The 25,646-nt window shown below is 49.3% G+C and overlaps 1 protein-coding gene across 15 annotated transcripts in view; it reads left to right on the top strand.

Annotated features, from left to right (window-relative positions):
- CELF1 (CUGBP Elav-like family member 1) overlaps positions 1-9,642 on the top strand; it is a 43,528-nt gene extending 33,886 nt beyond the window's left edge. For all 15 annotated transcript variants that reach the window (XM_075326713.1, XM_075326714.1, XM_075326701.1 and 12 more), the window contains one exon: positions 6,604-9,642. The gene's annotated coding sequence lies outside the window, so the exon portion shown is untranslated. The remainder of the gene's footprint in view (positions 1-6,603) is intronic.
- Positions 9,643-25,646: the final 16,004 nt, after the last annotated feature.

A 25,646-nucleotide genomic window follows, 5' to 3' on the forward strand; every position in this document is an offset into this window, starting at 1 on the left:
GACGCTGAAGCCCCCGACTCTGCATTCAGTGCAGGTCGCACCGTCGCTGCATACGGAGCCAGAGAGCCTCTGGGTAGCGTTCGCAGTGCCGCATTTTATCCGCAACGTTTACAATAATGCAATACGATAACTTTTTTTTTTTTTTTTATCTGTTTTGGGGGTTTTTTTCTACCAGGTGAATTGTTTGCTGGTAAGATATTGTTTTTTCTTTTTTTTTTTTTTGCCCTTAATGGCAGGCGGTGCAGGGAGATGACAGAGCGGCGGCGGTGGCGGCTCCTCTCGTACGTCCATGGGCTGGCGTCCGGTGTTGTGTGGTAGAATAGACGAGTACTTCATATACCTGTGTGCACCCGGGTGCGGACCCACATACACGGATATGACGAAGATGAACTGCTAAAACTTGAATAATGTATACTCAGAGATAACAAAACAAGTGTTTTTGATTTGGTATAATGTGAATCCTATAGAGGCTTCCAGGCTCCTGATAAAAAACAAAAAAACTTTTATACAAGTGTATAACAAAAAAATCAGAACCGAATAAGACAATGGAAGGAAATGAAGCCTGTAAGAATGTCATTTCTATTTTTCTAGAGGTTTTATACAGCTCGGATGAGTGAGCAATATTTATTGCCTAAATTATTTCACTGGGAAGAGATTTTGTAGAATTCGGAAGATGGCGACTTTATTTTGTGTTTTTTTTTTTTTGTTTTGTTTTAATTTGATATATATATATATATATATACAGATTATTCTGCATCGTGATGTAAGTGAAGCGATGTGCGGAGAGGGGCTTATACAGGCCGAGATAGAAATGTGAAAACGTAGGTCTCTTCTCATCTCCTCAGTATTTGGAAGACTAATGTTTCCTAAAAAAAAAAAAGTTTACAGTTACCGGTGGCGGCGTCTCGGCTCTGGTTCTCAAGGCTCCGGACGACCGGCTAAGATGGAGGCTGGGAAATAAGAAAGGCAGGAATGATCGCAAGTGAGGAGGGGGACAGTCCCAAAATGAAAGGGCTTTGCCTAAAAGATAGACTAAGTCTGATGGATAGACCTGCACTGATGGGAACGTCTTTTACAAGGAGGTCTGCACGCAGCACACATTTGGGGGCATTTACAGTCCAAATACCGTATTTTTCGTTTTATAAGACGCAACCCAAATTTAAAGAGAAAAAAGGAAAAAAATATGGGGTCCGTCTTACAATCAGGTGGTCTCTTACCGCGGAGGGGGTCAGCGGTGGTCACAGGAGGTAGGGGCGGGACTGGAGTACGGTGATGCTGTGGCAATGCAGAGAGGGGCCCAGATGCACACGGCGGGCAGCAGCACTGCTCTGTACAGGTGCTGCTCTGGGCCGGGGCCGCCCCTGCTCTGGGCCGGGGCCGCCCCTGCTCTGGGCCGGGGCCGCCCCTGCTCTGGGCCGGGGCCGCCCCTGCTCTGGGCCGGGGCCGCCCCTGCTCTGGGCCGGGGCCGCCCCTGCTCTGGGCCGGGGCCGCCCCTGCTCTGGGCCGGGGCCGCCCCTGCTCTGGGCCGGGGCCGCCCCGCACAGGCCATTCTGAAGATGTCGGCAGCCAGAGTCGTTCCCTGCTCAGATGAGAGCTTGCGCCGAGAGCTCCATATACGCACGCGCCGACTCTGGGCTCCGTTACTTAAAGCCCTCACCGCTAACATCTTCACAATGGCCCGTGCCTCACAGCGCAGAACCCAGCATGTTACTGTCCTTAGGATTTCAGGTCTGAAATGTGAACACGCCCCAGTTCAGAATCGGTTTACACCTTATTTGTAACTCTGCCATTATCACCAAATAATAGACTAAAACCTTCCTACACATCACAGATCATGTCACACCAATAGAAGTAAATGGCAAAGTTAGTTTTAGACAATCAGGATAAATCTGTTGGGGTGCAAGGGAAGATTGGGCAGACCCAGGAAACGGCTGAGGATTGTCACACACAGTCATAAATAATATAAAAGCTTACACTGCATTTACCCAATCTTCCAGTGTGGCCGGGCAGCCATACATATAATGGAGGAGGCTGATAACCAGAGACCAGGTGCCGCCTTCTGTATTGTAAGAGGAGGCTGACAATCAGTCTGGTTGCAGACTACTGTTGTGTAAGAGGCTGATAACCAGAGCTCAGGCACTGATACTATAATATAGGGGAGGCTGATAACCAGAGCTCAGGCACTGATACTATAATATAGGGGAGGCTGATAACCAGAGCTCAGGCACTGACTACTATAATATAGGGGAGGCTGATAACCAGAGCTCAGGCACTGACTACTATAATATAGGAGGAGGCTGATAACCAGAGCTCAGGCACTGACTACTATAATATAGGGGAGGCTGATAACCAGAGCTCAGGCACTGACTACTATAATATAGGGGAGGCTGATAACCAGAGCTCAGGCACTGACTACTATAATATAGGGGAGGCTGATAACCAGAGCTCAGGCACTGATACTATAATATAGGGGAGGCTGATAACCAGAGCTCAGGCACTGATACTATAATATAGGGGAGGCTGATAACCAGAGCTCAGGCACTGACTACTATAATATAGGGGAGGCTGATAACCAGAGCTCAGGCACTGACTACTATAATATAGGGGGAGGCTGATAACCAGAGCTCAGGCACTGATCGCTATAATATAGGGGAGGCTGATAACCAGAGCTCAGGCACTGACTACTATAATATAGGGGAGGCTGATAACCAGAGCTCAGGCACTGACTACTATAATATAGGGGAGGCTGATAACCAGAGCTCAGGCACTGACTACTATAATATAGGGGAGGCTGATAACCAGAGCTCAGGCACTGATACTATAATATAGGGGAGGCTGATAACCAGAGCTCAGGCACTGACTACTATAATATAGGGGAGGCTGATAACCAGAGCTCAGGCACTGATCGCTATAATATAGGGGGAGGCTGATAACCAGAGCTCAGGCACTGATACTATAATATAGGAGGAGGCTGATAACCAGAGCTCAGGCACTGATACTATAATATAGGAGGAGGCTGATAACCAGAGCTCAGGCACTGATACTATAATATAGGGGAGGCTGATAACCAGAGCTCAGGCACTGATACTATAATATAGGGGGAGGCTGATAACCAGAGCTCAGGCACTGATCACTATAATATAGGGGAGGCTGATAACCAGAGCTCAGGCACTGATACTATAATATAGGGGAGGCTGATAACCAGAGCTCAGGCACTGATACTATAATATAGGGGAGGCTGATAACCAGAGCTCAGGCGCTGATACTATAATATAGGGGGAGGCTGATAACCAGAGCTCAGGCACTGATACTATAATATAGGGGAGGCTGATAACCAGAGCTCAGGCACTGATCACTATAATATAGGGGAGGCTGATAACCAGAGCTCAGGCACTGATACTATAATATAGGAGGAGGCTGATAACCAGAGCTCAGGCACTGACTGCTATAATATAGGGGAGGCTGATAACCAGAGCTCAGGCGCTGATCACTATAATATAGGGGAGGCTGATAACCAGAGCTCAGGCACTGACTACTATAATATAGCGGAGGCTGATAACCAGAGCTCAGGCGCTGATACTATAATATAGGAGGAGGCTGATAACCAGAGCTCAGGCACTGATACTATAATATAGGGGAGGCTGATAACCAGAGCTCAGGCACTGACTACTATAATATAGGGGAGGCTGATAACCAGAGCTCAGGCACTGACTACTATAATATAGGGGAGGCTGATAACCAGAGCTCAGGCACTGATACTATAATATAGGAGGAGGCTGATAACCAGAGCTCAGGCACTGATACTATAATATAGGGGAGGCTGATAACCAGAGCTCAGGCGCTGATACTATAATATAGGAGGAGGCTGATAACCAGAGCTCAGGCACTGATACTATAATATAGGGGAGGCTGATAACCAGAGCTCAGGCACTGATACTATAATATAGGGGAGGCTGATAACCAGAGCTCAGGCACTGATCACTATAATATAGGGGAGGCTGATAACCAGAGCTCAGGCACTGATCACTATAATATAGGGGAGGCTGATAACCAGAGCTCAGGCGCTGATACTATAATATAGGGGAGGCTGATAACCAGAGCTCAGGCACTGACTACTATAATATAGGAGGAGGCTGATAACCAGAGCTCAGGCACTGATACTATAATATAGGAGGAGGCTGATAACCAGAGCTCAGGCACTGATACTATAATATAGGGGAGGCTGATAACCAGAGCTCAGGCGCTGATACTATAATATAGGAGGAGGCTGATAACCAGAGCTCAGGCGCTGATCACTATAATATAGGAGGAGGCTGATAACCAGAGCTCAGGCACTGATCACTATAATATAGGGGGAGGCTGATAACCAGAGCTCAGGCACTGACTGCTATAATATAGGGGGAGGCTGATAACCAGAGCTCAGGCACTGACTGCTATAATATAGGGGAGGCTGATAACCAGAGCTCAGGCACTGATACTATAATATAGGAGGAGGCTGATAACCAGAGCTCAGGCACTGATACTATAATATAGGGGAGGCTGATAACCAGAGCTCAGGCACTGACTACTATAATATAGGAGGAGGCTGATAACCAGAGCTCAGGCACTGATACTATAATATAGGAGGAGGCTGATAACCAGAGCTCAGGCACTGATACTATAATATAGGGGAGGCTGATAACCAGAGCTCAGGCGCTGATACTATAATATAGGAGGAGGCTGATAACCAGAGCTCAGGCGCTGATCACTATAATATAGGAGGAGGCTGATAACCAGAGCTCAGGCACTGATCACTATAATATAGGGGGAGGCTGATAACCAGAGCTCAGGCACTGACTGCTATAATATAGGGGGAGGCTGATAACCAGAGCTCAGGCACTGACTGCTATAATATAGGGGAGGCTGATAACCAGAGCTCAGGCACTGATACTATAATATAGGAGGAGGCTGATAACCAGAGCTCAGGCACTGATCACTATAATATAGGGGGAGGCTGATAACCAGAGCTCAGGCACTGATCACTATAATATAGGGGAGGCTGATAACCAGAGCTCACTGCTTTAAATAATTTTTTTTTCGAAGTATACATTAAGTGTTGCCAAAAAGAAGCAAAACCCACCCCTCCTGAGCTCCATGGAAAGCTTTGGGTGCGGTACTTGTGATAGCAGTGACACAGCCTCTGCTTCTTATGTGTCGGGCAATAGTTTGTCTTTTTTTGGTTCCATATTGTCTGTATTCAGAGTGTAGATGTCAGTCGTGTCGGAGGGGCTAGTCGGGGGGACGGCAGACACCCATAGTTTACATGGGGCGGTTTGGGTTCTGCCGGTCTCCCCCCTGCCGCTCCTGTCCTCTCGTGTCAATGTCGGGTGCTGGGCTGACTCCTTTTTATTTCTATTTCATGTGTGTATCATTTTTTTGCATGGTGATTCCAGTCTCTCTAATTTTGTGTCTGGTGTTGTGTCCCTCCCAGCCCCGTGTGTGTGACCTGTCGATCGTCCTCCCAGCCCCGTGTGTGTGACCTGTTAATCGTCCTCCCAGCCCCATGTGTGTGTGACCTGTCAATCGTCCTCCCAGCCCCGTGTGTGTGTGTGTGACCTGTCGATCGTCCACCCAGCCCCGTGTGTGTGTGACCTGTCGATTGTCCTCCCAGCCCTGTGTGCGTGTGTGTGTGTGTGACCTGTCGATCGTCCTCCCAGCCCTGTGTGTGTGTGTGTGTGTGTGTGTGTGTGTGACCTGTCGATCGTCCTCCCAGCCCTGTGTGTGTGACCTGTCGATCGTCCTCCCAGCCCTGTGTGTGTGTGTGACCTGTCGATCGTCCTCCCAGCCCTGTGTGTGTGTGACCTGTCGATCGTCCTCCCAGCCCTGTGTGTGTGTGACCTGTCGATCGTCCTCCTAGCCCCGTGTGTGTGTGACCTGTCGATCGTCCTCCCAGCCCCGTGTGTGTGTGACCTGTCGATCGTCCTCCCAGCCCCGTGTGTGTGTGTGACCTGTCGATCGTCCTCCCAGCCCCATGTGTGTGTGTGTGTGTGACCTGTCGATTGTCCTCCCAGCCCCGTGTGTGTGTGTGACCTGTCGATCGTCCTCCCAGCCCTGTGTGTGTGTGACCTGTCGATCGTCCTCCTAGCCCCGTGTGTGTGTGACCTGTCGATCGTCCTCCCAGCCCCGTGTGTGTGTGACCTGTCGATCGTCCTCCCAGCCCCGTGTGTGTGTGTGACCTGTCGATCGTCCTCCCAGCCCCATGTGTGTGTGTGTGTGTGACCTGTCGATTGTCCTCCCAGCCCCGTGTGTGTGTGTGACCTGTCGATCGTCCTCCCAGCCCCGTGTGTGTGTGTGACCTGTCGATTGTCCTCCCAGCCCCGTGTGTGTGTGTGACCTGTCGATCGTCCTCCCAGCCCCGTGTGTGTGACCTGTCGATCGTCCTCCCAGCCCCGTGTGTGTGTGTGTGTGACCTGTGGATCGTCCTCCCCTCTGGCCCCTGGACGTCCTGTGCATGTGTCGAGCGGGGCCCCGGAGCCCGCCGCGTCCGTCTCTCTGTGATTTGATGTATTGCGTTGTGTAACTCAGTGCTTCTCCTTGTTTTCTCTGGTTTGTTTTGTTTTCTAGATCCCTTCCTGCCATTTGTCCATCATTGTGCCTCTAAAGCATGTCGGTGTGGCGTTCAAGTACATCGTCCAAATCCTTGTTTCTTCAGCTTCTTTGATGCTTGAACTCTCACCTCTCAACTTGTGTTTTTGACTTTTTGTTATTTTGATGCTAATATGTTGTATTTTTACCATGTTGTTGTTGTTGTTGTTTTTTCTGTTTCTCCTTTTTTTTTTTTTTTCTTTTTTTATGTTTTCTTGCGTGTTGCCAAATCGGCTTTGCTACAAAGACTGCGAAGAGGGACACAATATTTAAATCTCGCATTTGATTATTAAAAAAAGAAAAAAAAATTATATAAATCTATTTTTCTAGAAATTGATAAAGTAACCACTTAATTTTTTGGCGATGCTACTTTGTACCTGATCTTTTCGGCAGGCCTAGCTGGCACACTATGTTTAATATTTGTCCCTTTTTTGTTGTGTTTCTACCAATCGGATTCAGCCTGTCTCCTCTCTGCCGGAGCTACGGGGGGGCTTTTATTTTTTACCTACTAATTGGAATCTGAAAGGCAGTCACATTTTGCTGTCCTCGGGTGGCTTTTTTTTCGTGTATTGCCCCTCCTTACATTGTAGTCATTTATATCCCCCTCGCTCCCGTTCCCGAACCTCGGGTTCAGCTCGGCCGATTTCCCATTACCTTCCCGTTGGGGTGCCGCATCTTATTTTTTTAAGAAGCCGTCTCTTCAGCAGAATGTGACTGTTTTTTTTGCTTTTTTTTTGTTTTTCATTCAATGGATTGTGCCAAAAATTCTCTTTATATATATTTCTGCCTTGTCCTCTGTCTGTTCCTCACCGCAGCTCAGCCATTTCAATACCCCCATATGGGGCCACTGAGCTGCTTTATGTGTTTTTTAGAGGTAAAAATTGCAAAGCAGGGGTGTAAAATTTCATTATTTTTTTTAAGCTTAAATTGTTTTTTGCTGCGTTTATTTTCTGTTTTAAACTTTTTCTTTTGATGTTTATGAGACGTGCAGTACAAGGTATCCGGCGGCGTGTTCAGGCTGCGCCGCGCCGCTTCTTGCCCCTATCTTGCAGGGTAATCGCGCCGTCTTAAGACGTTGCTGCATTTTGTGGTTGGCACCGATCATCGATACGGGGCAGTGCGGGCTCGACCTGACGGGCACCGCAGGAGAATGACGGATGATCCTCATACAGATATTTGCACCCACGGTCTCAAAACATTCGTCAATCTGTCCCATTTTTATTTCCCATAAGGACAGTAATGGCCTCCATTGTTGGGGCTGCACCACACGTCTTTAATAACTGTAGTTGCACCTTTTTATGGGGTTGTAATGCTCGCTCAGCATATTAGAAGTCCCAGAAACTAAATGCGTTGCAAAAATAAAAAAAAGACCAATTTCATCTACCTCCCCTCTTTTTTTTACTGGCCGTCCCTGGTATTGCAGCACAATATTGCGGAGGCAAGAGCCAGTTGTTTCCTTTTGGATGGTAAAGCGTACTGCCCCTTCACCCCTGTATATACCCATACAATGGTTATCAGCATAGCCCGCACCCCTATGAAACGCATTGTGGGGATGGATCCTCAGAAGCATTCCCGCCTCACCGGGAGACTGTCGTTACAGAACCGCTCCCTATGGTGCTTGTCTTGTCCACAGGGTATGATGCACACCCCATACGTAGCGGCGCCCACGCCCCCATACGTAGCGGCGCCCACGCCCCCATACGTAGCGGCGCCCACGCCCCCATACGTAGCGGCGCCCACGCCCCCATACGTAGCGGCGCCCACGCCCCCATACGTAGCGGCGCCCACGCCCCCATACGTAGTGGCGTGCCCGCCCCCATACGTAGCGGCGCGCGCGTCCCCATACATAGCGGCGCGCCCGCCCCCATACATAGCGGCGCGCCCGCCCCCATACATAGCGGTGCACGCCCTGGAGCTCGTTACTGAGCTCTCCTTTTTTTGTTTTGTTTTTTTTTTTTATACTTTCGAGGCAGGAATCAGTGGGCGCAGCCTGAACACCCCGCTCCGCGCAGAAGGGAGCGACTCCTCTGTATCCTCGCAACCTACGTCTTCACCAAAAGACTAACCGAAAGAGCCAACAAATGCCAAAATCGGCTTCTTCTGACTACTTTTTTTTTTTTTTTTTTTTTTTTTTAGAGGGGAAAAAAAAATCTCTAACACGTGTAAGTTGTGTGGCGATTTTATGCCTTGCCGTAACGTCGCCTCTGCCTTCCTAATCTCCGCCTGCTTTTTGTGAATAATTCTATATAAAGTTTAAAAAAAAAAAAGAAATAAATGAAAAAAGAAAAAAAAAAAAATCTTTTGGAGACAAACCTGTGGGCTTTTATATTGGTACAAACTGATTGTAGTTAACACTAGGATTTTGTACAGTTTTTTTGTTTGTTTTTTTGCCTTTTTTTACTAGGAAAAAACAAATACAATGTAGAGTGATTTATTTCACAATGTGAAGTCAAAAAATCTGAGAATTGCCACTATCTGACCAAGTTGTCCTTCTGTGCTGCCGCGACCGGACTCACGAAATCTCCACTCTCCCTTCCTCAGACGCTTGTGTTTTTTTTGGTTTTTTTTCCTAATTGTCTTGAATTTATTTTTTCCTGATTTGCAAAGCAAAAATTAAGTTTCGTGTTTGTTTTTTTTTCTCCTTTTTAGTTTTTTATTTTTTCGTGTTCTTCTTTTTCGTGTGAAATTGTTATTGTAAAATGTAGAAAAATATAAAGTTTTTTTCTTTAATGGTTTAAGCGGAGGAAAAAAAAAAGAAAAGGAAAGGAAACCACTACTGCGTAGCTGATCGCTAAAGTGTGTGGATTAAAGAGTTCTCCAAGTTTGAGGCCAGCGTGTCTGTGTTAAATGATTAACCCTTTGTAACCTTTTCTTTCTTTCCCCGTCCCCCATCCTTCCAGATATTTACAAACTGTTTTAATTGTGCACACACATACACAAACACAAAACCGACTAGAAGTCATTTTGTAACGTGTGGTACCTTCCTTTGTTTGTTTGCTATTAAATTGTTTGAGAAGACGGAGTGTGGTGCGTTTATTTCAGCCATTGCTCAGCGCGGCGCTGACACAGACACCGCGCACCTTCACTGCACGGGACCCATGGACATGCCAAGGGCAGCTTCACACAGTATAGAGAAAAGTATGTGCCCCCCTCCACTTCCAAGGGCGTCACTGTCCTCTATCTTTATCCATAAACATTAATAAGGAGTCGTCCTCTGCAGATATAATGGCTCCTACTGTTCTACAAAAGCTCTTGGAGGAGTCTGTGGGATTCATTGGCTGCGCTCACATTCACCATTCTCCGATTGGGGGTTGAGGTCTGGACTCAGTAGTCATTCATGTTCTCTCACCAAACTCCTTCAGCCAAGAGTCCAGTGGAGGAAGCTTTAACATCACTCCATCCAATGCTCGGCATTGCGCTTGGTGAAGTACGGCTCGGCATTGCCCTTGGTGAGGTACGGCTCGGCATTGCCCTTGGTGATGTATGGCTCGGCATTGCGCTTGGTGAGGTACGGCTCGGCATTGCGCTTGGTGAGGTACGGCTCGGCATTGCCCTTGGTGAGGTACGGCTCGGCATTGCCCTTGGTGAGGTACGGCTCGGCATTGCCCTTGGTGAGGTACGGCTCGGCATTGCGCTTGGTGAGGTACGGCTCAGCAATGTGTGGCTCGGCATTGCGCTTGGTGATGTGCGGCTCTGCCATGAATCTCCCGGGGGGCGCAGTGTTTGTGCTGTTACCAGAGGAGGTCTGAACTCTGCAGTTATGGGGTCAGCAGAGAGGTGGGGGCTTTTCTTCCCTCTGCTCCTCAGCACTTGGCCCCCCGCTCTGTAACATTACAGGGTCTTCACTTCATGGCTGAGTTGCTGCTTTTCCTGCCACGTCTCACAAATGATGTAGACAGATTTGGGATGAAATTTTCAGGAATTATCCCAGTAGCTCCTATTACAGGATGCGCTGGTATCAGTGAGCTCCGCACCATCGGCTGCTCTGTCACATGTAAGTAATGATGGGGGCTGGAGGTTACACACTGGAGGCAATCAGCCCGGAGGTTATACACTGGGGGCAATAGGGCTGGAAGAGTATACAACCCCTGGCAAAAATCCTGGCTCTGAGGATGTTAATTGGAATGGAATCATGAAAAACAAACAGAAGAACCCTCCAATACATCACTCATATTTGCTGCACCACCTCTGGCTTTTATAACAGCTGCAGTCTCTGAGGCATGGACTTAGTGAGTGACAGTCAGACTCTTCATCAATCTACCTCCATCTTTCTCTGATTGCTGTTGCAGATCAGCTTTGCAGGCTGAAGACTTGTCATGGACCATTTTCTTCAACTTCCACCAAAGATTTTCTATTGGATTGAGATCCAGACTATTTGTAGGTTATGTCATTGACCTTAAGTGTCTCTTTCAAGGAATGTGTTCACAGATTTTGTTCTATGGCAGGATGCATTATCATCTTGATAAATGATTTCATCATCCCCAAACATCCTTTCAATTGATGGGGTAAGAAAAGTGTCCAAAATGTCAATGTAAACTTGGGCATTTATTGAAGATGTAATTACAGCCGTCTCCCCAGTGCCTTTACCTGACATTCAGCCCCATATCATCAATGACTGGAAATTTACATGTTCTCCTCAGGCAGTCATCTTTTTTATTATTTAGCTTTTCTCTATGTAAATCCCATTTCCTTTAGGCGGTTTCTTACAGTTCGGTCACAGACATTGTCTCCAGTTTCTTCCCATTCGTTCCTGATTGGTTTTGTTGTGCATTTCCTGTTTTGGAGACATTTTGCTTTAAGTTTCCGGTCTTGACGCTTTGATGTCTTCCTTAGTCTAACATTATGTTTGCCTTTAACAACCTTCCCATGTTGTTTGTATTTGGTCCAGATTTTAGACACAGCTGACTGTGAACAGCCAACATCTTTTGCAACATTGAGTGATAATTTACCCTTTTTTGTAAGAGTTTGATTATCCTCTCCTTTGTTTCAATTGACATCTCTTGTGTTGGAGCCATGATTCATGTCAGTCCACTTGGTGCAGCAGCTCTCCAAGGTGTGATCACTCCTTTTTAGATGCAGACTAACGAGCAGATCTTATTTGATGCAGGTGTTAGTTTTGGGAATGAAAATTTACAGGATGATTCCATAATTTTTGCCAGGGGTTGAATATAATATATAAAAAATATATGTGGGTATTGTATGGGTATAGATGTACATGATGGATTTAATATATGGGGGGGGGGGGAGACGGACTAATGTCCACCCTGAATTCTAGGGCTGAAGATGTGCAGCCAAGGACTCTTCATATAATGCACATCACCTTTCCTATGGACACTTCTTTACTAAAAGGAAAATTGTTGATTTTGGACCTGTAACATATCACTGGTGCAGCCACAGAGGGGCTCGAACTCGGGGGGCCACTACCGCCAGAGCAGCTGGCATTGTCAGTGATTGGACGGATTCCTGCTCCTGCCCAGGGGCCTCTTCTGTGTCGGGAGGGCCATGTACAGCAGTAGATTACATGGAGATCCTTCGGATCTTGTGCTATTTTTTACGTTCCTCAGTCCTTCCCCAAACCACCACTGATCGCTGTATCTGTGCACGGCCGTTCTCCCATCATCCGCACAATGAAGTCGCCTGGTTTAGGACATTATTGAAATTTAATAAGAAAAATATCACAAAGGAAAAAAAAAGAAAACCTAAAACAATTTCTTGACTCAATAAATTCCCATTTTTGGGTTAATCACAATATAATGAGCATAAACAATGAGAAATCCGGTGCCTGCGTCCCATAAACCGCTGCTTTCCAAGTTTGATCCCGCGTTAAATATTTCCAATAAGAGATTCTGCTGATATATACAGAAAAAAAAAAAAAATCACGTTATCGATGGAGGATTCCAACAACCAGGAGCCATAATCAGCCTAAAGTGTCCAAACTGGCAAAGAAAAGGGGGACGTTATTAGGGGGTTGTAGGTGACAGTCACGAAACCGAAATCCAGCTGTAGATTTAATGTTAAAAGCAGAAACAAATCAGAGCTATGACTTGATCCAGAAGCAGACGAAGGTCCCGGAGGCGGATGCTGTTCACCCCACATTAGGGGAAAGACCTTTCTTCACTCTAGATATGTCCTCTATCCATACTACAGCTCTGTGGATGAGGTTACATTAGCCCCGGGGTGTGCCCATCAGATCATAGTATGGACCCCTAGCTATGTGGATGAGGTTACATTAGCCCCGGGGTGTGCCCATCAGATCATAGTATGGACCCCTAGCTATGTGGATGAGGTTACATTAGCCCCGGGGTGTGCCCATCAGATCATAGTATGGACCCATAGCTATGTGGATGAGGTTACATTAGCCCCGGGGTGTGCCCATCAGATCATAGTATGGGCCCATAGCTATGTGGATGAGGTTACATTAGCCCCGGGGTGTGCCCATCAGATCATAGTATGGACCCCTTGCTATGTGGAGGAGGTTACATTAGCCCCGGGGTGTGCCCATCAGATCATAGTATGGACCCATAGCTATGTGGATGAGGTTACATTAGCCCCGGGGTGTGCCCATCAGATCATAGTATGGGCCCATAGCTATGTGGATGAGGTTACATTAGCCCCGGGGTGTGCCCATCAGATCATAGTATGGACCCATAGCTATGTGGAGGAGGTTACATTAGCCCCGGGGTGTGCCCATCAGATCATAATATGGACCCATAGCTATGTGGAGGAGGTTACATTAGCCCCGGGGTGTGCCCATCAGATCATAGTATGGACCCCTAGCTATGTGGAGGAGGTTACATTAGCCCCGGGGTGTGCCCATCAGATCATAGTATGGACCCATAGCTATGTGGATGAGGTTACATTAGCCCCGGGGTGTGCCCATCAGATCATAGTATGGGCCCATAGCTATGTGGATGAGGTTACATTAGCCCCGGGGTGTGCCCATCAGATCATAGTATGGACCCATAGCTATGTGGATGAGGTTACATTAGCCCCGGGGTGTGCCCATCAGATCATAGTATGGGCCCATAGCTATGTGGATGAGGTTACATTAGCCCCGGGGTGTGCCCATCAGATCATAGTATGGACCCATAGCTATGTGGATGAGGCTACATTAGCCCCGGGGTGTGCCCATCAGATCATAGTATGGGCCCATAGCTATGTGGATGAAGTTACATGAGCCCCGGGGTGTGCCCATCAGATCATAATATGGACCCATAGCTATGTGGAGGAGGTTACATTAGCCCCGGGGTGTGCCCATCAGATCATAGTATGGACCCTAGCTATGTGGATGAGGTTACATGAGCCCCGGGGTGTGCCCATCAGATCATAGTATGGACCCATAGCTATGTGGATGAGGCTTACATTAGCCCCGGGTGTGCCCATCAGATCATAATATGGACCCATAGCTATGTGGAGGAGGTTACATTAGCCCCGGGGTGTGCCCATCAGATCATAGTATGGGCCCATAGCTATGTGGATGAGGTTACATGAGCCCCGGGGTGTGCCCATCAGATCATAATATGGACCCATAGCTATGTGGAGGAGGTTACATTAGCCCCGGGGTGTGCCCATCAGATCATAGTATGGACCCCTAGCTATGTGGAGGAGGTTACATTAGCCCCGGGGTGTGCCCATCAGATCATAGTATGGACCCATAGCTATGTGGATGAGGTTACATTAGCCCCAGGGAGTGACCATCAGATCATAGTATGGGCCCATAGCTATGTGGATGAGGTTACATTAGCCCCGGGGTGTGCCCATCAGATCATAGTATGGACCCATAGCTATGTGGATGAGGTTACATTAGCCCCGGGGTGTGCCCATCAGATCATAGTATGGACCCATAGCTATGTGGATGAGGTTACATTAGCCCCGGGGTGTGCCCATCAGATCATAGTATGGACCCATAGGTATGTGGATGAGGCTTACATTAGCCCCGGGGTGTGCCCATCAGATCATAGTATGGACCCATAGCTATGTGGATGAGGTTACATTAGCCCCGGGGTGTGCCCATCAGATCATAGTATGGGCCCATAGCTATGTGGATGAGGCTTACATTAGCCCCAGGGAGTGCCCATCAGATCATAGTATGGACCCATAGCTATGTGGATGAGGTTACATTAGCCCCGGGCTGTGCCCATCAGATCATAGTATGGGCCCATAGCTATGTGGTTGAGGTTACATTAGCCCCGAGGTGTGCCCATCAGATCATAGTATGGGCCCATAGCTATGTGGAGGAGGTTACATTAGCCCCGGGGAGTGCCCATCAGATCATAGTATGGGCCCATAGCTATGTGGATGAGGCTACATTAGCCCCGGGGTGTGCCCATCAGATCATAGTATGGGCCCATAGCTATGTGGTTGAGGTTACATTAGCCCCGAGGTGTGCCCATCAGATCATAGTATGGGCCCATAGCTATATGGAGGAGGTTACATTAGCCCCGGGGAGTGCCCATCAGATCATAGTATGGACCCATAGCTATGTGGATGAGGCTACATTAGCCCCGAGGTGTGCCCATCAGATCATAGTATGGACCCATAGCTATCTGGATGAGGCTACATTAGCCCCGGGGTGTGCCCATCAGATCATAGTATGGATCCATAGCTATGTGGATGAGGTTACATTAGCCCCGGGGTGTGCCCATCAGATCATAGTATGGACCCATAGCTATGTGGATGAGGTTACATTAGCCCCGGGGTGTGCCCATCAGATCGTAGTATGGACCCATAGCTATGTGGATGAGGTTACATTAGCCCCGGGGTGTGCCCATCAGATCATAGTATGGGCCCATAGCTATGTGGAGGAGGTTACATTAGCCCCGGGGTGTGCCCATCAAATCATAGTATGGACCCATAGCTATGTGGATGAGGTTACATTAGCCCCGGGTGTGCCCATCAGATCATAGTATGGACCCATAGCTATGTGGATGAGGTTACATTAGCCCCGGGGTGTGCCCATCAGATCATAGTATGGGCCCATAGCTATGTGGATGAGGTTACATTAGCCCCGGGGTGTGCCCATCAGATCATAGTATGGACCCATAGCTATGTGGATGAGGTTACATTAGCCCCGGGGTGTGCCCATCAGATCATAGTATGGGCCCATAGCTATGTGGATGAGGTTACATGAGCCCCGGGGTGTGCCCATCAGATCATAATATGGACCCATAGCTATGTGGAGGAGGTTACATTAGCCCCGGGGTGTGCCCATCAGATCATAGTATGGACCCCTAGCTATGTGGATGAGGTTACATGAGCCCCGGGGTGTGCCCATCAGATCATAATATGGACCCATAGCTATGTGGAGGAGGTTACATTAGCCCCGGGGTGTGCCCATCAGATCATAGTATGGGCCCATAGCTATGTGGATGAGGTTACATGAGCCCCGGGGTGTGCCCATCAGATCATAATATGGACCCATAGCTATGTGGAGGAGGTTACATTAGCCCCGGGGTGTGCCCATCAGATCATAGTATGGACCCCTAGCTATGTGGAGGAGGTTACATTAGCCCCGGGGTGTGCCCATCAGATCATAGTATGGACCCATAGCTATGTGGATGAGGTTACATTAGCCCCGGGGTGTGCCCATCAGATCATAGTATGGACCCATAGCTATGTGGATGAGGTTACATGAGCCCCGGGGTGTGCCCATCAGATCATAATATGGACCCATAGCTATGTGGAGGAGGTTACATTAGCCCCGGGGTGTGCCCATCAGATCATAGTATGGACCCCTAGCTATGTGGAGGAGGTTACATTAGCCCCGGGGTGTGCCCATCAGATCATAGTATGGACCCATATAGCTATGTGGATGAGGTTACATTAGCCCCGGGGTGTGCCCATCAGATCATAGTATGGGCCCATAGCTATGTGGATGAGGTTACATTAGCCCTGGGGTGTGCCCATCAGATCATAGTATGGACCCATAGCTATGTGGATGAGGTTACATTAGCCCCGGGGTGTGCCCATCAGATCATAGTATGGACCCATAGCTATCTGGATGAGGTTACATTAGCCCCGGGGTGTGCCCATCAGATCATAGTATGGACCCATAGCTATGTGGATGAGGTTACATTAGCCCCGGGGTGTGCCCATCAGATCATAGTATGGGCCCATAGCTATGTGGATGAGGCTTACATTAGCCCCAGGGAGTGCCCATCAGATCATAGTATGGACCCATAGCTATGTGGATGAGGCTTACATTAGCCCCGGGGAGTGCCCATCAGATCATAGTATGGGCCCATAGCTATGTGGATGAGGTTACATTAGCCCCGGGCTGTGCCCATCAGATCATAGTATGGGCCCATAGCTATGTGGTTGAGGTTACATTAGCCCCGAGGTGTGCCCATCAGATCATAGTATGGGCCCATAGCTATGTGGAGGAGGTTACATTAGCCCCGGGGAGTGCCCATCAGATCATAGTATGGGCCCATAGCTATGTGGATGAGGCTACATTAGCCCCGGGGTGTGCCCATCAGATCATAGTATGGGCCCATAGCTATGTGGTTGAGGCTTACATTAGCCCCGGGGTGTGCCCATCAGATCATAGTATGGACCCATAGCTATGTGGATGAGGTTACATTAGCCCCGAGGTGTGCCCATCAGATCATAGTATGGGCCCATAGCTATGTGGAGGAGGTTACATTAGCCCCGGGGAGTGCCCATCAGATCATAGTATGGACCCATAGCTATGTGGATGAGGCTACATTAGCCCCGAGGTGTGCCCATCAGATCATAGTATGGACCCATAGCTATCTGGATGAGGCTACATTAGCCCCGGGGTGTGCCCATCAGATCATAGTATGGACCCATAGCTATGTGGATGAGGTTACATTAGCCCCGGGGTGTGCCCATCAGATCATAGTATGGACCCATAGCTATGTGGATGAGGTTACATTAGCCCCGGGTGTGCCCATCAGATCATAGTATGGACCCATAGCTATGTGGATGAGGTTACATTAGCCCCGGGGTGTGCCCATCAGATCATAGTATGGACCCATAGCTATGTGGATGAGGTTACATTAGCCCCGAGTGTGCCCATCAGATCATAGTATGGGCCCATAGCTATCTGGATGAGGTTACATTAGCCCCGGGGTGTGCCCATCAGATCATAGTATGGGCCCATAGCTATGTGGATGAGGTTACATTAGCCCCGGGGTGTGCCCATCAGATCATAGTATGGGCCCATAGCTATGGGGATGAGGCTTACATTAGCCCCGGGGTGTGTCCATCAGATCATAGTATGGACCCATAGCTATGTGGATGAGGTTACATTAGCCCCGGAGTTTGCCCATCAGATCATAGTATGGACCCATAGCTATGTGGATGAGGTTACATTAGCCCCGGGGTGTGCCCATCAGATCATAGTATGGACCCATAGTTATGTGGATGAGGCTACATTAGCCCCGAGGTGTGCCCATCAGATCATAGTATGGACCCATAGCTATCTGGATGAGGTTACATTAGCCCCGGGGTGTGCCCATCAGATCATAGTATGGACCCATAGCTATGTGGATGATGTTACATTAGCCCCGGGGTGTGCCCATCAGATCATAGTATGGACCCATAGCTATGTGGATGAGGTTACATTAGCCCCGGGGTGTGCCCATCAGATCATAGTATGGGCCCATAGCTATGTGGATGAGGTTACATTAGCCCCGGGGTGTGCCCATCAGATCATAGTATGGGCCCATAGCTATGTGGATGAGGTTACATTAGCCCCGGGGTGTGCCCATCAGATCATAGTATGGACCCATAGCTATGTGGATGAGGTTACATTAGCCGCGGGGTGTGCCCATCAGATCATAGTATGGACCCATAGCTATGTGGATGAGGTTACATTAGCCCCGGGGTTTGCCCATCAGATCATAGTATGGGCCCATAGCTATGTGGATGAGGTTACATTAGCCCCGGGGTGTGCCCATCAGATCATAGTATGGGCCCATAGCTATGTGAATGAGGTTACATTAGCCCCGGGGTGTGCCCATCAGATCATAGTATGGACCCATAGCTATGTGGATGAGGTTACATTAGCCCCAGGGTGTGCCCATCAGATCATAGTATGGACCCATAGGTATGTGGATGAGGTTACATTAGCCCCGGGGTGTGCCCATCAGATCATAGTATGGACCCATAGCTATGTGGATGAGGCTACATTAGCCCCGAGGTGTGCCCATCAGATCATAGTATGGACCCATAGCTATGTGGATGAGGCTTACATTAGCCCCGGGGTGTGCCCATCAGATCATAGTATGGACCCATAGCTATGTGGATGAGGCTTACATTAGCCCCGGGGTGTGCCCATCAGATCATAGTATGGACCCATAGCTATGTGGATGAGGCTTACATTAGCCCCGGGGTGTGCCCATCAGATCATAGTATGGACCCATAGCTATCTGGATGAGGTTACATTAGCCCCGGGGTGTGCCCATCAGATCATAGTATGGACCCATAGATATGTGGATGAGGTTACATTAGCCCCGGGGTGTGCCCATCAGATCATAGTATGGGCCCATAGCTATGTGGATGAGGTTACATTAGCCCCGGGGAGTGCCCATCAGATCATAGTATGGACCCATAGCTATGTGGATGAGGTTACATTAGCCCCGGGGTGTGCCCATCAGATCATAGTATGGACCCATAGCTATGTGGATGAGGTTACATTAGCCCCGGGGTGTGCCCATCAGATCATAGTATGGACCCATAGCTATGTGGCTGAGGTTACATTAGCCCCGGGTAGTGCCCATCAGATCATAGTATGGACCCATAGCTATGTGGATGAGGTTACATTAGCCCCGGGGTGTGCCCATCAGATCATAGTATGGGCCCATAGCTATGTGGATGAGGTTACATTAGCCCCGGGGTGTGCCCATCAGATCATAGTATGGACCCATAGCTATGTGGCTGAGGTTACATTAGCCCCGGGTAGTGCCCATCAGATCATAGTATGGACCCATAGCTATGTGGATGAGGTTACATTAGCCCCGGGGTGTGCCCATCAGATCACAGTATGGACCCATAGGTATGTGGATGAGGCTTACATTAGCCCCGGGGTGTGCCCATCAGATCATAGTATGGACCCATAGCTATGTGGATGAGGTTACATTAGCCCCGGGGTGTGCCCATCAGATCATAGTATGGACCCATAGCTATGTGGAGGAGGTTACATTAGCCCCGGGGTGTGCCCATCAGATCATAGTATGGGCCCATAGCTATGTGGATGAGGTTACATTAGCCCCGGGGTGTGCCCATCAGATCATAGTATGGACCCATAGCTATGTGGATGAGGTTACATTAGCCCCGGGGTGTGCCCATCAGATCATAGTATGGGCCCATAGCTATGTGGATGAGGTTACATTAGCCCCGGGGTGTGCCCATCAGATCATAGTATGGACCCATAGGTATGTGGATGAGGCTTACATTAGCCCCGGGGTGTGCCCATCAGATCATAGTATGGACCCATAGGTATGTGGATGAGGTTACATTAGCCCCGGGGTGTGCCCATCAGATCACAGTATGGACCCATAGGTATGTGGATGAGGTAACATTAGCCCCGGGGTGTGCCCATCAGATCATAGTATGGGCCCATAGCTATGTGGATGAGGTTACATTAGCCCCGGGGTGTGCCCATCAGATCATAGTATGGACCCATAGCTATGTGGATGAGGTTACATTAGCCCCGGGGTGTGCCCATCAGATCATAGTATGGACCCATAGCTATGTGGATGAGGTAACATTAGCCCCGGGGTGTGCCCATCAGATCATAGTATGGACCCATAGCTATGTGGATGAGGTTACATTAGCCCCGAGTGTGCCCATCAGATCATAGTATGGGCCCATAGCTATGTGGATGAGGTTACATTAGCCCCGGGGTGTGCCCATCAGATCATAGTATGGGCCCATAGCTATGGGGATGAGGCTTACATTAGCCCCGGGGTGTGTCCATCAGATCATAGTATGGGCCCATAGCTATGGGGATGAGGTTACATTAGCCCCGGGGTGTGCCCATCAGATCATAGTATGGGCCCATAGCTATGTGGATGAGGTTACATTAGCCCCGGGGTGTGCCCATCAGATCATAGTATGGGCCCATAGCTATGGGGATGAGGCTTACATTAGCCCCGGGGTGTGTCCATCAGATCATAGTATGGACCCATAGCTATGTGGATGAGGTTACATTAGCCCCGGGGTTTGCCCATCAGATCATAGTATGGACCCATAGCTATGTGGATGAGGTTACATTAGCCCCGGGGTTTGCCCATCAGATCATAGTATGGACCCATAGCTATGTGGATGAGGTTACATTAGCCCCGGGGTGTGCCCATCAGATCATAGTATGGACCCATAGCTATGTGGATGAGGTTACATTAGCCCCGGGGTGTGCCCATCAGATCATAGTATGGACCCATAGCTATGTGGATGAGGCTACATTAGCCCCGGGGTGTGCCCATCAGATCATAGTATGGACCCATAGCTATGTGGATGAGGTTACATTAGCCCCGGGGTGTGCCCATCAGATCATAGTATGGACCCATAGCTATGTGGATGAGGTTACATTAGCCCCGGGGTGTGCCCATCAGATCATAGTATGGACCCATAGCTATGTGGATGAGGTTACATTAGCCCCGGGGTGTGCCCATCAGATCATAGTATGGACCCATAGCTATCTGGATGAGGCTACATTAGCCCCGGGGTGTGCCCATCAGATCGTAGTATGGACCCATAGCTATGTGGATGAGGCTTACATTAGCCCCGGGGAGTGCCCATCAGATCATAGTATGGACCCATAGCTATGTGGATGAGGTTACATTAGCCCCGGGTGTGCCCATCAGATCATAGTATGGACCCATAGCTATGTGGATGAGGTTACATTAGCCCCGGGGTTTGCCCATCAGATCATAGTATGGACCCATAGCTATGTGGATGAGGCTACATTAGCCCCGAGGTGTGCCCATCAGATCATAGTATGGACCCATAGCTATCTGGATGAGGCTACATTAGCCCCGGGGTGTGCCCATCAGATCGTAGTATGGACCCATAGCTATGTGGATGAGGCTTACATTAGCCCCGGGGAGTGCCCATCAGATCATAGTATGGGCCCATAGCTATGGGGATGAGGCTTACATTAGCCCCGGGGTGTGTCCATCAGATCATAGTATGGACCCATAGCTATGTGGATGAGGTTACATTAGCCCCGGGCTGTGCCCATCAGATCATAGTATGGGCCCATAGCTATGTGGATGAGGTTACATTAGCCCCGGGGTGTGCCAATCAGATCATAGTATGGGCCCATAGCTATGTGGATGAGGTTACATTAGCCCCGGGGTGTGCCCATCAGATCATAGTATGGACCCATAGCTATGTGGATGAGGCTTACATTAGCCCCGGGGTGTGCCCATCAGATCATAGTATGGGCCCATAGCTATGTGGATGAGGTTACATTAGCCCCGGGGTGTGCCCATCAGATCATAGTATGGGCCCATAGCTATGTGGATGAGGCTTACGTTAGCCCCGGGGTGTGCCCATCAGATCATAGTATGGACCCATAGCTATGTGGATGAGGTTACATTAGCCCCGGGGTGTGCCCATCAGATCATAGTATGGGCCCATAGCTATGGGGATGAGGCTTACATTAGCCCCGAGGTGTGCCCATCAGATCATAGTATGGACCCATAGCTATGTGGATGAGGTTACATTAGCCCCGGGGTGTGCCCATCAGATCATAGTATGGACCCATAGCTATGTGGATGAGGCTACATTAGCCCCGGGGTGTGCCCATCAGATCATAGTATGGACCCATAGCTATGTGGATGAGGTTACATTAGCCCCGGGGTGTGCCCATCAGATCATAGTATGGACCCATAGCTATGTGGATGAGGTTACATTAGCCCCGGGGTGTGCCCATCAGATCATAGTATGGACCCATAGCTATCTGGATGAGGCTACATTAGCCCCGGGGTGTGCCCATCAGATCGTAGTATGGACCCATAGCTATGTGGATGAGGCTTACATTAGCCCCGGGGAGTGCCCATCAGATCATAGTATGGACCCATAGCTATGTGGATGAGGTTACATTAGCCCCGGGTGTGCCCATCAGATCATAGTATGGACCCATAGCTATGTGGATGAGGTTACATTAGCCCCGGGGTTTGCCCATCAGATCATAGTATGGACCCATAGCTATGTGGATGAGGCTACATTAGCCCCGAGGTGTGCCCATCAGATCATAGTATGGACCCATAGCTATCTGGATGAGGCTACATTAGCCCCGGGGTGTGCCCATCAGATCGTAGTATGGACCCATAGCTATGTGGATGAGGCTTACATTAGCCCCGGGGAGTGCCCATCAGATCATAGTATGGGCCCATAGCTATGGGGATGAGGCTTACATTAGCCCCGGGGTGTGTCCATCAGATCATAGTATGGACCCATAGCTATGTGGATGAGGTTACATTAGCCCCGGGCTGTGCCCATCAGATCATAGTATGGGCCCATAGCTATGTGGATGAGGTTACATTAGCCCCGGGGTGTGCCAATCAGATCATAGTATGGGCCCATAGCTATGTGGATGAGGTTACATTAGCCCCGGGGTGTGCCCATCAGATCATAGTATGGACCCATAGCTATGTGGATGAGGCTTACATTAGCCCCGGGGTGTGCCCATCAGATCATAGTATGGGCCCATAGCTATGTGGATGAGGTTACATTAGCCCCGGGGTGTGCCCATCAGATCATAGTATGGGCCCATAGCTATGTGGATGAGGCTTACGTTAGCCCCGGGGTGTGCCCATCAGATCATAGTATGGACCCATAGCTATGTGGATGAGGTTACATTAGCCCCGGGGTGTGCCCATCAGATCATAGTATGGGCCCATAGCTATGGGGATGAGGCTTACATTAGCCCCGGGGTGTGTCCATCAGATCATAGTATGGGCCCATAGCTATGTGGATGAGGTTACATTAGCCCCGGGGTGTGCCCATCAGATCGTAGTATGGACCCATAGCTATGTGGATGAGGTTACATTAGCCCCGGGGTGTGCCCATCAGATCATAGTATGGACCCATAGCTATGTGGATGAGGTTACATTAGCCCCGGGGTGTGCCCATCAGATCATAGTATGGACCCATAGCTATGTGGATGAGGTTACATTAGCCCCGGGGTGTGCCCATCAGATCGTAGTATGGGCCCATAGCTATGTGGATGAGGTTACATTAGCCCTGGGGTGTGCCCATCAGATCATAGTATGGGCCCATAGCTATGTGGATGAGGCTACATTAGCCCCGGGGTGTGCCCATCAGATCACAGTATGGACCCATAGGTATGTGGATGAGGTTACATTAGCCCCGGGGAGTGCCCATCAGATCATAGTATGGACCCATAGCTATGTGGATGAGGCCATCAGATCATAGTATGGGCCCATAGCTATGTGGATGAGGTTACATTAGCCCCGGGTGTGTCCATCAGATCATAGTATGGGCCCATAGCTATGTGGATGAGGTTACATTAGCCCCAGGGTGTGCCCATCAGATCATAGTATGGACCCATAGCTATGTGGATGAGGTTACATTAGCCCCGGGTGTGCCCATCAGATCATAGTATGGGCCCATAGCTATGTGGATGAGGTTACATTAGCCCCAGGGTGTGCCCATCAGATCATAGTATGGACCCATAGCTATGTGGATGAGGTTACATTAGCCCCGGGGTGTGCCCATCAGATCGTAGTATGGGCCCATAGCTATGTGGATGAGGTTACATTAGCCCCGGGGTGTGCCCATCAGATCATAGTATGGACCCATAGCTATGTGGAGGAGGTTACATTAGCCCCGGGGTGTGCCCATCAGATCATAGTATGGACCCATAGCTATGTGGATGAGGTTACATTAGCCCCGGGGTGTGCCCATCAGATCGTAGTATGGGCCCATAGCTATGTGGATGAGGTTACATTAGCCCCGGGGTGTGCCCATCAGATCATAGTATGGACCCATAGCTATGTGGAGGAGGTTACATTAGCCCCGGGGTGTGCCCATCAGATCATAGTATGGACCCATAGCTATGTGGAGGAGGTTACATTAGCCCCGAGGTGTGCCCATCAGATCATAGTATGGGCCCATAGGTATGTGGATGAGGCTTACATTAGCCCCGAGCTGTGCCCATCAGATCGTAGTATGGACCCATAGCTATGTGGATGAGGTTACATTAGCCCCGGGGTGTGCCCATCAGATCATAGTATGGGCCCATAGCTATGTGGATGAGGTTACATTAGCCCCGGGGTGTGCCCATCAAATCATAGTATGGACCCATAGCTATGTGGATGAGGTTACATTAGCCCCGGGGTGTGCCCATCAGATCATAGTATGGGCCCATAGCTATGTGGATGAGGTTACATTAGCCCCGGGGTGTGCCCATCAGATCATAGTATGGACCCATAGCTATGAGGATGAGGCTACATTAGCCCCGGGGTGTGCCCATCAGATCATAGTATGGACCCATAGCTATGAGGATGAGGCTACATTAGCCCCGGGGTGTGCCCATCAGATCATAGTATGGGCCCATAGCTATGTGGATGAGGTTACATTAGCCCCGGGGTGTGCCCATCAGATCATAGTATGGACCCATAGCTATGAGGATGAGGCTACATTAGCCCCGGGGTGTGCCCATCAGATCATAGTATGGGCCCATAGCTATGTGGATGAGGCTACATTAGCCCCGGGGTGTGCCCATCAGATCATAGTATGGGCCCATAGCTATGTGGATGAGGTTACATTAGCCCCGGGGTGTGCCCATCAGATCGTAGTATGGGCCCATAGCTATGTGGATGAGGTTACATTAGCCCTGGGGTGTGCCCATCAGATCATAGTATGGACCCATAGCTATGTGGATGAGGTTACATTAGCCCCGGGTGTGCCCATCAGATCATAGTATGGGCCCATAGGAACGCTGCATGCAGCCATATTGTCCGGTGAGAAGTCACAGCCCCTACAAAGCTATCACATCTCTCACCCCCAGTCTTGAGCTTCAGGAG

Source organism: Anomaloglossus baeobatrachus, chromosome 10 (genome assembly GCF_048569485.1).
Source record: "Anomaloglossus baeobatrachus isolate aAnoBae1 chromosome 10, aAnoBae1.hap1, whole genome shotgun sequence".
NCBI lineage: Eukaryota > Metazoa > Chordata > Amphibia > Anura > Aromobatidae > Anomaloglossus > Anomaloglossus baeobatrachus.